Source organism: Mobula birostris, chromosome 11 (assembly GCF_030028105.1).
Source record: "Mobula birostris isolate sMobBir1 chromosome 11, sMobBir1.hap1, whole genome shotgun sequence".
Lineage (NCBI taxonomy): Eukaryota > Metazoa > Chordata > Chondrichthyes > Myliobatiformes > Myliobatidae > Mobula > Mobula birostris.
In genome coordinates, this window is record NC_092380.1 from 28,827,037 (window position 1) to 28,839,318 (window position 12,282).

General features: G+C 42.2%; 1 long non-coding RNA gene across 1 annotated transcript; it reads right to left on the minus strand.

Annotated features, from left to right (window-relative positions):
* Positions 1-4,560: 4,560 nt before the first annotated feature.
* On the minus strand, positions 4,561-5,634 carry LOC140205444 (uncharacterized). Its single transcript, XR_011887845.1, has 3 exons — positions 5,592-5,634; positions 5,048-5,188; positions 4,561-4,596 (listed from the first exon to the last, which is right to left on the minus strand). It is a non-coding gene; the product is annotated as an uncharacterized lncRNA (long non-coding RNA).
* Between the last annotated feature and the right edge of the window lie 6,648 nt (positions 5,635-12,282).

The following is a 12,282-nucleotide window of genomic DNA, read 5'->3' on the forward strand; positions in this document are numbered from 1 at the left end:
AGAAGGACCATGGTATAGGTTTCTTCACCCACGGGAGTGGGAGGGATCGGGTGGTGGGGAGTATACCCCTCAACCATGATGTGGTAAGGTGAACAACTGGAGTGCCACATGGGTGGCCAAAAGTATGGATATGTACAGACCATAATGGAAACGTATGTAAAGGATGGAAAGTTATTGAATGGTTTATTGTATATAATTTTATTTTTGATTAAAGTATATTTTGAAATTTAAAAAATTGTCCTATGTTCCAGGGATATGCCTCACCTATTATTTCAGGGTATAACATTATTCCACAGTTCAGTGAAAATTCTTGCATGCTTGTCATTGAGAATTACTCTCTTCTTGCTGTTGCCATCAGGAAAGTGCCTTATGTCCCATGCCAGGAGGTTCAGGAACAGTATTACCCGTCAACCATCAGGAATCTAAGCCAGTGTGGATACCTTCTCTCACCTCAACACAGTACTGTTCCACAACCTGTGGACTCATTTTCAAGAATTCTACAACTCATGGTTAAGGGACTTACTGGGTAGTAGTTGAAGGGACTTATTCGAGCTGGAGGTCTGTGATTAATAGTGTTCTGCAGGGATTTGTGCTTGGACCTCTGCTGTTTGTGATGTACATAAATGACCTGGATGAAAATGTAGCTGGGTGGGTTCGTAACTTTGCAGATGAGATCAAGAATCGTGGAGTTGTAGGTAGTGCAGAAGACTGGCAGATCTAGATCAGTTGCAGATATGGGCAGAGAAATGGCAGATGGAGTTTAACCCAGATAAATGTGAGGTGTTGCACCTTGGTAGGGCAAATGCAAGGAGACATACACTGTTAATGGCAAGATTCTTAACAGTGTTACTGAGCAGAAAGATCTTTGGATCTAAGTTTATAGCTCCTTGAAAGTGGCAACACAGGTTGATAAGATGGCTTATGGAAGACTTCCAGTTTAAGATGGCGCTACTGAGGTTGTGCGACAACTTACTGGTAGCTCAGAACAGAAGAAGTATGACTAATATCATTTATAACATTTTTTATGAGGCAAATTGTGGTATGCTATGACCACAGGCAATGAAGAGGAATATCATTTATAGCATTTTTTATGAGGTAAATTGTACTATCACTGCAAGCAATGAAGAGGCAAGTGGAAGCAAAGGGACAAGCCGTGCAAAGTCAGGGCACAACGTGTATGAGGAAATTTCGGAGATGGACTTGGAGTGAGCGATTCGAAACGAGGTTGAGAATGGCTTCAGGCTGGGCAACGAGGTCCAGGGCCTGGCGGGGCATGACCTGTTTGGACGACTTAAGCACTGGCCCAGAGAGACTGGATAGACAGCGTGCTGGGACTGGATGCAAAAGTGGGACCGATTTCGTTCCCTCTCCAGCAATATTCACTCCTCTCTCCACAGTGCTGAGGTCTCTCTGTCTTACTGACAGTAGTGGGGTCCTCGCCAACCAAGACAAAAATGAGCTCAACAGTTGAGTGGAGAAGTAACCCAATGAATTCAATGCAGACAAGTGAGGTAATGCACTTTTGAAGTCAAGTTCTGATAGGACGTATAGAGTGAACAGCAGGGACCTAAGGAACAATGATGTACAGAGAGACCTTTTGCGTGGACGCCTATAGATCCCTGAAAGTGGATAGGGTTGTGCAGAAACCATTTGGTATGCTTACCTTCATAGGTATAAGCATTAAACAAGAATTGGGATCTCATGTTACAGCTCCACAAAATATTGTCTGGACCACACTTGAAGTAATATCAGTAGTTCTGATCACCACCTTACAGGAAGGATGTGGGGTATTTCTGCACTCTCTTCACTAGTGTAAAACCAAAGAATTCTATGTCTGGTCGTGAATAAATTTAAATTGAAAATTAGAGCTCTTATAGTGGCAAGTGCGGAGGACTTGAAACTTTTAGTACCAAAGGACCGAAAAGTTCGCAAGAAGAAAGAAAACTAATTGAGAGAAAGCTTGCCTGTAATAACAAAACAAACAGTATTTTTCTCTGAATATATAACTAGGGAGAATATAGTTACAGGATCTCTGAAGAAATGTTGCTGGTGAGTTAGTAACAGAAAACAAAAGAATGGGAATTAAGATATGTTAAACGCTTGCAACAGATTTCACGAAGGCCGCTGTAAATATCACAAAGATGACAGATGTGCAAACACAAACAAAAGACCAGATAACATAGGAGCTGAATTAGGCCATCTGGCCCATCAAATCTGCTCTGTCATTCCAACGTGGTTAATTTATTCTTCTCATCCCCATTCTACTGCCATCTCCACATAACTTTTGATGTCCTAACAAATTAAGAACCTATCATCCTCACTTTAAATATACCAAATGACTTGACTTCCACAACCATCTATTTTGAGACTTTGCATCGTGGACTCCCCCATTATAGAAAACATCCTCTCCACCTGCATTCTATCCAGGCCTTTCAATATGTTATAGGTTTCATTCTTCTAAACTTCAGCACGTAAAGGCCCAGAGCCATCAAACGATTATCATACATTAATCCTTTCATTCCTGAGATCATTGTCATGAACCTGCTCTGGACCCACTCTGATGCCTGCACATCTTTTCTTAGATAAGGCATCCAGAACTGCTCACAATACCCCAAGTGCAGTCTGACCAAACACTGTGGGTAAGTTTGTATCAGCTTAAGTTTCGAAGCGTGAAAGGATGTTGGTAGGTATGTCTGAACTAACCTCACTGAAACTGGGTATTGAAATGTATTCTTTTCTGTGGGGAGATCATGTCTCTCAAAGCTGATTGGATTTTTTGAGAAAGTAAACTGATAAAAGTGATAAAGGCAGAGACGTAGATGAACTCTATGTGGATACTGGTGAAGTTTGTGACATGATCTCACATTCAGAACCAGAAACAGAATCAGGTTTAATACCACTGCGATACGTCGTGAAATTTGTTGTTTTGTGGCAGCAGTACATTAAATACATAATAATAAAACTATAAATTACTATTATAAGTATAATATATAATCTGATTTAAGATAGTGCTTGCAAACCTGTTCAACAGCTCATTGGTGGTTTCAAAGTCAAGAAATTTGACAAAAAACATTATAAATAAATTTAATTTAATAAGTAGAGCAGTGCAAAAAAAGAGAGAAAAAACTAAGATAATGTTCATGGGTTCATTATTCATTCAGAAAGCTGATGGCCAGGGGGAAGAAGCTTGAAATGTTGGGTGTGTGTCTTCAGGCACGTGAACCTCCTCCCTGGTGGTAGCAATGGGAAGAGAACATGTTCTGAATGACGGGGTTCTTTAATGATGGATGCCGCTCTGAATGCAACATTGTAGGCTGCTGTAGAGGTTTAAGGCACCAGGGATATGAGGTGTGTTGGTAACCTGGATCCAAAATTGCCTTGTTGAGAGGAGTCATAGACGGTACTGCTTTACTGTCTGATGATCTGTAACAACTAATCTACCGCAGGGATTGAGTTGGGACCCTTAATCTCTATAAATGACTTGGATGAGATGATACACTGTCCACTTAGTAAACTTACAAAAGACACAAATATTGGTGGTGGCTATGTGGTAATGTACAAAGATTTAATCACATTCGGGCTGAAAGATTTATTTTGGTTAACACACACAAAATGCTGGAGGAACTCAGCATGCTAGGCAGCATCTATTGAAAAAAGTACAGTTGAAATTTCAGGCTGAAAACCTTTGACAGCACTGTCTCTTGCTTGTGATTTTGGTTGTTGGTCTCTATTCACCAATCCTCAGCTTTCAGCAGGAATTTAAGTTTGACCTCGGGCAAATGGAGCAGTTGTGCTACCAAGCGGCAATGGTGTGAATTGGAAGAGATGATGATGTTTTTCAACGCAAGGCCAAAAGACCATAAGACATAGGAGCAGAATTAGGCCATTCAGCCCGTCAAGTCTGCTCCTGCATTCCATCATGGCCGATCCTGGATCTGACTCAACCCCATACACCAGCCTTCTCTCCATAGCATATGATGCTCTGACTGATCAGGAAACTTATCAATTTTCGCTTTAAATACACCCACAGTGTTGGCCTCCACAGCTGTCTGTAGCAGGGTATTCCACAGATTCATTACTCTGGCTGAAAAATTCCTCCTTATCTCTGTTCTAAAGGAAAGCCCCTCAATTTTGAGTCTGTGTTCTCTGTGTTCACCCTCATCATGTACTCTCTGAGTTTAACTGTATTACCACCTTACTTCTGGCACTGAGGTAGACTCTGGATGAGAAATTCCATTTCACATACCCGACAACTGCAAGTGCTGAACAAGTATACAGTTATTACATTTAAAAAAAAAATTAGATGGTGGTGCAGACAGAATTACAGAGAGCAGGCATTTTGCTGAATATTTATTTAGTTGTCTCTGTTTATTTCTCTTTTGAAAGAAAGATCCAAAAATAAAGGTGCATGGAGGCAGTTACTGGGCTACCCTGTTAGAATAGCCTGGGAGGAAGATGGGTCCAGTCAATCACTTCTTGCCAGGGCTGAAGGGGCTATTAACATCAATGGGAGCACGTGGCTTGTCTTTACCAGCTGTAATTTGATGGAGGTGGTTAGCCAGTCGCATACTCAAGGGAGACCATCTCTGCACATTTCTGAAATAAAAGCAGTTAATATGAACAATAAACCAATGACATTCTGTGCATCATGCAGTGCTGGCTCCTGTGAATATACTTTCTGAATAGTGAAAGCAGCCTTATGCTCTGGAACTACCTCCCTGTAACTCTCTACCTCGTTCATTAATAATTACCACAAACATCTACTACGTCGACTCAGGCCTAAGGGCAAAATAATATTCATCTGATATCTCCTTGCGGCTGATTTGAACTTAATAAATTATCTTTGGGCCAGCTTACAGAACAATTCCCAGTACAACCCCACTCCTCAGCTTGGTCCCCAAGTCCCTATAGTTATTTCCCTTTCAACTTACGAAAGTTTCCGTGGAATTTTCTCTCAGAAGAAAACACGTCCCAAATCACAGCAGATTAATCTGGGGTCACAACACATACCAGTACCTCAGAATCAATGTTGGGATTCCTTTAATACCTGCATTTCACAGCTTCATCACTGTCTGAGAAGGTGCGAAGTTGTGGGGCACTCTGATCCTGTTGGACCACTCCATCCATCTTGGAGTCTTCTAGCTCGCGCAGGGACAAGAAAGGCTCAGAGCCTGACAATGCCTGTTCACTGGGTTGAGAGAAATGAGAACGATGAGAGGTGATGTCAGATTCATCTGTCACACATTCACCCTGCAGTACAGAACATCTCGCTACGAAGTGAGGAGAAATCTTAGCCTCATATCACTCTAACCTGGAGAGAGACCATCTGAGTTAAACTCACTCTTTGTCAGAGTGTGATCCATTAGCTTGATTTTCTTCTGGTCCTGAATTATTTTGAATGAGTTTTCATCCTAGTCTGAGTTCAACCTGAAGCCTTGTTGCTGTTTAGATTAACCATGGCTAATTCCTCACAAGTATTTATGTTGGTAGGTCTTTCCCTCACGCTCCTGATGCTCCCTTTTAAAGATGTGATGACTTTAAATTGCTGCTGATGGGAAATGGAGATTATAAAATGTACAGTGACAGCCTACCTGTTGATTTCATCTCCGAACTGTGCTTCACCAAGATTTCCAATGTTAAAGCAGACGAGAGCAACAACAGCAAATATCATCATCTTGATCTTCTGATCTGGAAATGCAAAGAGTGCAGAATTAGTCACATTGTTGTCGCTCTATGTTGTGCTGAGGATAGGAATCAAACGGTGGTGTGAGTGGGGTTGCCAACAGCGCAGGGAACATTGCTGCACCTCTGCATGCTCAACTCCTTGGTCTTTTAGAGATGCTCTGCAAGCCTCTGGTTAGACTCACCCCGTAACCCACCAAGGCAAGGACAAATAGAGCAGAAATGCTCAACTCCACCATGCAGTTTCCCTTCCAAGAGAAAAGCTGTCCCAGCCTGGTGATTCACAGCTTGGCTGTACTGAGGTTCATTTGATTTCCTCATTATCACTGAACAATTGTCCAGCTGAAAGGCTGGCGAAGTGCGATCTCCACAGAAAAGGAAAAGAAAGCTCAAGTGAGCATCATTTCTGAATCATCCACCATTATTGCAGTGAGCTCTCATGGGAGCTGAGGGTTCATTGAGGCATCTCAGACACAGACATAAAGACCACAAACACATTTTAACCATTCAAGTAAAAGGGAAACACTAAGTACCTACCTGCTCAGTGTGACCCAGCGACTTGGACTTCAGAGAATCAGAATACGTTCCGCGCAATAACCAGCTTCACTACTGGACTCCACTGAGTCTGCTGATGTGTGTTGGTGCTTAAGACCTTTATGTCTTTGAAAAGGGGCATGGACTGTCTCCATGCCTCACTAACTCATCTTCTTGCCAAGAATTTGTCTGTATCTGTTATAAGATGCAGTATTCACAACAAGCAGAATATCTCACCCACCAAATGCACTGTGCTGCATCTCCACTGCAGCAATACCAGAGTAAAACAGAGGTGAGGGAGGGAGGTGCTGGAGGCAAGGACAATGAAAAGAATAACAAACTTATAGAAACTGGTATGAAAACACCAATGTCTCTTCTTGCTGCTGCCAACAGGAAGGAGGTACAGGAGCTTCAGGTCCCACGCTAACAAGTTCACAAAAAGTTATTTCCCCTCAACCATCAGGGCTCATGAACCAGGGAGGACAACTTCATTCAATTCTGCTGATTCCCAGCACTGAAGTGAGTCGACATCCTCTGGTCCACTTTCAAGAACCTACAACAGATGGTCTGAATATTCATTGCTTATGGCATGAATATGGATATGCAAAGTCCAGCTCTCTCTTTTTTTTAACTGTGTTGGACATGTTCTGGGACCATGAGAGTTTGTTTGATGTGCTGAGAGGAGTTTGAAACTGCTCACAGTTTCCACTAATGTAAACGGAGGTGTGAGTGGACCGAGTTCTCCTGAAGTTGACAACCATCTCCTTTGATAACAAAACAATGAGAAAATGTGCAGATGCTGGAATTTCAAGTAACACACACAAAATGCTGGTAGAACACAGCAGGCCAGGCAGCATCTATAGGAAGAGGTACAGTCGACATTTCAGGCCGAGACCCTTCGCCAGTCCTGACGAAGGGTCTCGGCCTGAAATGTCGACTGTACCTCTTCCTATAGATGCTGCCTGGCCTGCTGTGTTCTACCAGCATTTTGTGCGTGCTCCTTTGATAAAAACATTACTTTAAACATTGAGCTTTGAAGGGAAAGAATGAAGCAGTTGGACAAATGTAGGGTGTTAAAGAACAATATCGCAAAACGAATGAGAAGCAAGAGGTCAGGAAGAGATTAATTAAAGCATCAATTGGTCAAAAGCCAGAGTGTGAAGTGGGTCTCTGCTTGGTGAAGTGGGCTGTGGACAGATCAGATCCTTGGCAACTCATAGCTGAGGAAATGTTCTCACAGACAGGGAGGCACCAATGGGAATATGGCGTTATTCCCGCTAAGAGACAAATTATTGGCAAATGTCATCAGAAGAAGTTGTCATCTCTGGTAAGAACTTTCTTCACGGGGGGCGTCACATGATGACGTGGGATTGAGACGTATAATTCCAGCTCTCCCGTAAAAAATCAGCAAAGTACTGTTTAAACAAAGTAAAGTTAATACTTTCCGAAAACTACTTATAATCTTCGTAAGACTACTCTACGATATGCCTCGTAAACCGCAACAGAAGAAATCTGTTGTTGTGAAGTCGCCACAAGATGGGAAGAAGAAAGGGCCTACTGCAGCGATGGAGCTTCGGATTCAGGTTGGATCTCCTTCGGAGGAGATATATTTTATCTCTGGCGTAGAAGAACAGGGAGCGATGGCGGCGGTAGCGGTCTCTCGGAAGAAGATGCCGGAATTGCGCATGCTTAAAGAAGTACACATGCGCAAATCCACACAACTCAAACTACAAGAACCGACGGCCACTGCAACTGAAAGTGATTCAGAGTCAGGATTGGATACCGCAGAGAATACAGATGAAGAAGAGGAGGAAGAACTGGAAGACACTGGAAGTAAAGGAGACGACGGAGACATAACAGAGGCTTTATTGCAATTAACGGTTGAACTAAGAAAATTAAGAACGGAGCTTAGAGATGTGAAGATGTGCTATGATAAAGCTATGAAAAGACAGGACAAAATGAATAAAAAACTTCAAAAGATGGAAAGAACAATGGAGCCTATTAACGATAGAGTGGGAAAAACAGAAAATGATGTGATTGTCTGGAACACGGAAAGAAATCGACTCTTGGAGAAGGTGGACGTGTTGCAAAATTTTAGTAGACGTAATAATCTTAAAATTGTTGGTCTTAAAGAAGGTATAGAGGGAGATAATCCAATGGAATTTTTTCAAAAATGGATCCCGAAAACTTTGCAATTGAAAGAGGAAGACCGATCAATTGAAATTGAGCGGGTACCTAGAGCTCCAAGACCAAAACCACAAAATGACCAATATCCACAATCAATTTTAATAAAATTCTTAAGATTTCAGGACAAAGAAAGGATTCTACAAGTGGCTGCTCAAGCTGCCAAGAAGAGAGAAGGGCCACTGATGATAGAAGGGAAGAAAATTTTTTTCTACCCTGATATAAGTTATGAACTTTTGAAGAGAAGGAAGAAGTTTAATCCAGTGAAAAAAGCCCTATGGGATCACGGTTATCAATTTATATTGCGTTATCCTGCAACCTTGAAGATTTTTTTGGCTGGTGGAGAAAAAAGATTTTTTGACGATTACCGGAAAGTAAAGGAGTTTGTGCGAGATCGATTGAAGATGAAGACTGGATCAAGGATTAGGCCTGTTGGATTTTTAGGCAGATGAATATATAAATATATTATTAATTATATGAGGGAGGGGGAAGAAAGGTTAAAATTTGAGGAATATTAGCTGGGAATAATGACAATCTTTTTTTAATATATATATACACAATTTTTTGTTACGGGGGAGCTGGAAGAAATACGTTATTCATGTGTGCAAGTGTGGTAATAGCCACGACCCGCACAATGGAAGGGGGTAGTGTGTACCTTTTCATTCACAACATTAGTGGGGGGGGGTTGTTTTTTCTTTTTTTGTATCTCATCTAACTTTTTTTTTCTTTTTGCCTGGATGATTGGGAGGGAAACACATAGCAACATGGTGAAGTTCAAAGAGATTCCCCAGGGAACTATGAGAATTGAGAAGCTAAGTAATGTTTTAGATTTTAAGAGATAAATATGAAACATTTTTGAATATTTGGAGCCCTTATTTACAGCTCTGATGATAAAGATCTTGGTTCCTTGGGAAAAGTAACATATATATATTAAATTTATTTTTAATCCCATAAAGCATGTGCAAACCTTCCAATATTCAGGCAGTTCTCTTCTTTTTTTTTCTTTTTTTCTTTTCTCTTTAGGTAGGAGTATATATCGCAGGGTGAGGGTTAAGGGGAGGGGGGAGGGCAGATATTATTTTCTAAATGAACATTGAACCCGTGAACACTACCTCATATTTTAAATATATATTATTTCTGTTTTTGCACAGTTTTAATCTATTCAATATGTGTATACTGTAATTGATTTATTTATTTATTCTTCTATATTATGTATTGCATTCAACTGCTGCTGCTAAGTTAACAAATTTCATGACGCATGTCAGTGATGATAAACCTGATTCTGATTCTGATTCTGAATCCTGGGTTGTTTTCTCTGGAATGCTGGAGGCCGAGGGGAGATCTGATGGAGGTTTACAAGATTGTGACATGCATAGATAGAGTAGACAGAGAGTATCTGTTTCCTGGGGTTGAAATGTTCAATACATCGCATTCTATTGAAGGTGAGAAGCGGAAGTTTGAAGAGGAGTGTGAGGAATAAGTTTTTTACTCTGAGAGTGGAGGATGCCTGGATTGCACTGCCCAGTATGGTTGTAGAGGCAAATATATTAGAGGCTTTTAAGAGATATTTGGATAGGCACATGGATGTGAGGAAAATGGAAGGAAATGGACATGGTATAGGTAGGAGGGATTAATGTTTGGCGGTAATTGTTTTGCTTTTTAACTTAATTGGCGGCCAGCTGGTAGCACAATGGCATCAGCACCGGACTCCGGAGCAAAGACTCCCGAGTTCGAATCCAAGTCGGGCCACCACCCGAGCACGTCTTCCATCCGCGCCGGGTTGAGCATCGAGCTAGCCACTCAGCTTCGTAAAAAAAAAAAGGGTTGAGTCATATCGTGACCAAGTTAATCCTGAAGGAGACCAATCCTGTCACTACACACCAGACAAGAATGGCTGACTGTCTGGTGTGACATGCTAAAAACAAAAGTCTAAAAAACTTAGTTGGCACAACGTTGCAGGCCAAATGGCCTATTACTGTGCTGTTCCGCTCTTTCTATGTTCTATGAATCACAATACTGTCAAAGTTCAATGTAACTTTATTGTCAAAGTACCTATAGTACATGTCACCATATACAATCCTGAGATTCATCTTCTTGTGGGCATTCACAATAGATGCAAACAAAACATGGAACAGTAATAATAAATAAATGAGCGATAAATACTGAAGGCATTTTGAAAGTGATTGTGGGAACAGTTCAGTATTAAGATGAGTGAAGTTATCCCTCAGGTTCAAGAGCCTGATAGTTGAGGGTTAATAACCTCTGAAGCTGCTGTACCTTTTACCGGATGAATGCACAATCTGGGTGGTGGGGGTCTTTGTGTTGGGCACGTGGCCAAGTGGTTAAGGTGCTCGTCTAGTTATTTCAAGGTCGCTGGTTCGAGCCTCAGCTATGTCAGCATGTTTGTGTCCTTGAGCAAGGCACTTAACCACACATTGCTCTAGTGTCTGTGTGAGGAGTGGCACCCCACACAGACTTCCAATCTGCACCATGTCAGGCATGAAAATGCCCAACGCAGGCCTCTCATGGTCTGAGTCGACGTTCCCTCCCTCTGAAGATAGATGCTACTTTCCTGCAACAGTGCTCTGTGTAGATGTGCTCTGTCGTGAGGGCTTTACTCGTGATGGGCTGGGCTGTATCCACTGCTTTTTGAAGGCTTTTCCATGCAAGAGCATTGGTGTTTCCATCCCAGGCTATAATGGTCAACCTGTCACCACCACACATATTTAGAAACTTGTCAATCTTTCGGATGACATGCTACATATTTTCAAATGTCTGAGAAAGTAAAGATGCTTGTTGAGCCTTTTTTGTAATGGCACTTGTGTGCTGGACCCAGGACTGATACTCTGAAATGATATCACCAGGGAATACATGTTGCTTTGCCCCCCTCCTCAATGAGGATTGGCTCTTCGACTTCTGGATTCCTCCTCCTGAAGTCAATAATCAGCTCCTCGGTCTTGCGGACATCAAATGAGAGGTTGTTGTTGTAGCACCATTCAGCCGGATTTTCAATATCTCTCCATCACCGCTTTTGCTTCAACCAATGGCAGTGGTGTCATTATCAAACTGAAAAATGGCATTGGAGCTGTGCTTTGCCACGCAAGTATAAAGTGGGTAGAGAGGGGGCTGAGCACACAGCCTTGTAGTGTACCTGTGTAGAACTTCTCTATCATTCTTGCTGTCTCTGGTCCTTTTTCCTCCCTCTCACTCTCTCTCTTTAGCTCCCTTCACCTCAGCAGCCTGTCTATTTGTAGATAAGATCTTGACTTGGAGGCATTTTTCCCACAATGACAGCACTTCAAGATTTATGGATGATACTCGCATCTAATGGTACCTGCTGAACCGTGTCTACGCCCACCTGGACAAGCCAGCGAGCACAGTGAGAGTCGTGGTTTTTGACTTCTCCAGTGCGTTCAACACCATCCACCCTGCTCTGCTGGGGGAGAAGCTGACAGCGATGCAGGTGGATGCTTTCCTGCTGTCATGGATTCTTGATTACCTGACTGGCAGACCACAGTACGTGTGCTTGCAATACGGTGTGTCTGACAGAGTGATCAGCAGCACTGGGGCTCCACAGGGGACTGTCTTGCCTCCCTTTCTCTTCACTATTTACACCTCGGACTTCAAATACTGCACAGAGTCTTGTCATCTTCAGAAGTTTTCGGATGACTCTGCCATAGTTGGATGCATCAGCAACGGAGATGAGGCTGAGTACAGGGCTACGGTAGGAAACTTTGTCACATGGTTTGAGCAGAATTATCTGAATTAATTATCAGAATTATGTGAAAAAGACTAAGGAGCTGGTGGTAGACCTGAGGAGAGTTAAGGTACCGGTGACCCCTGTTTCCATCCAGGGGGTCAGTGTGGACGTGGTGGAAGATT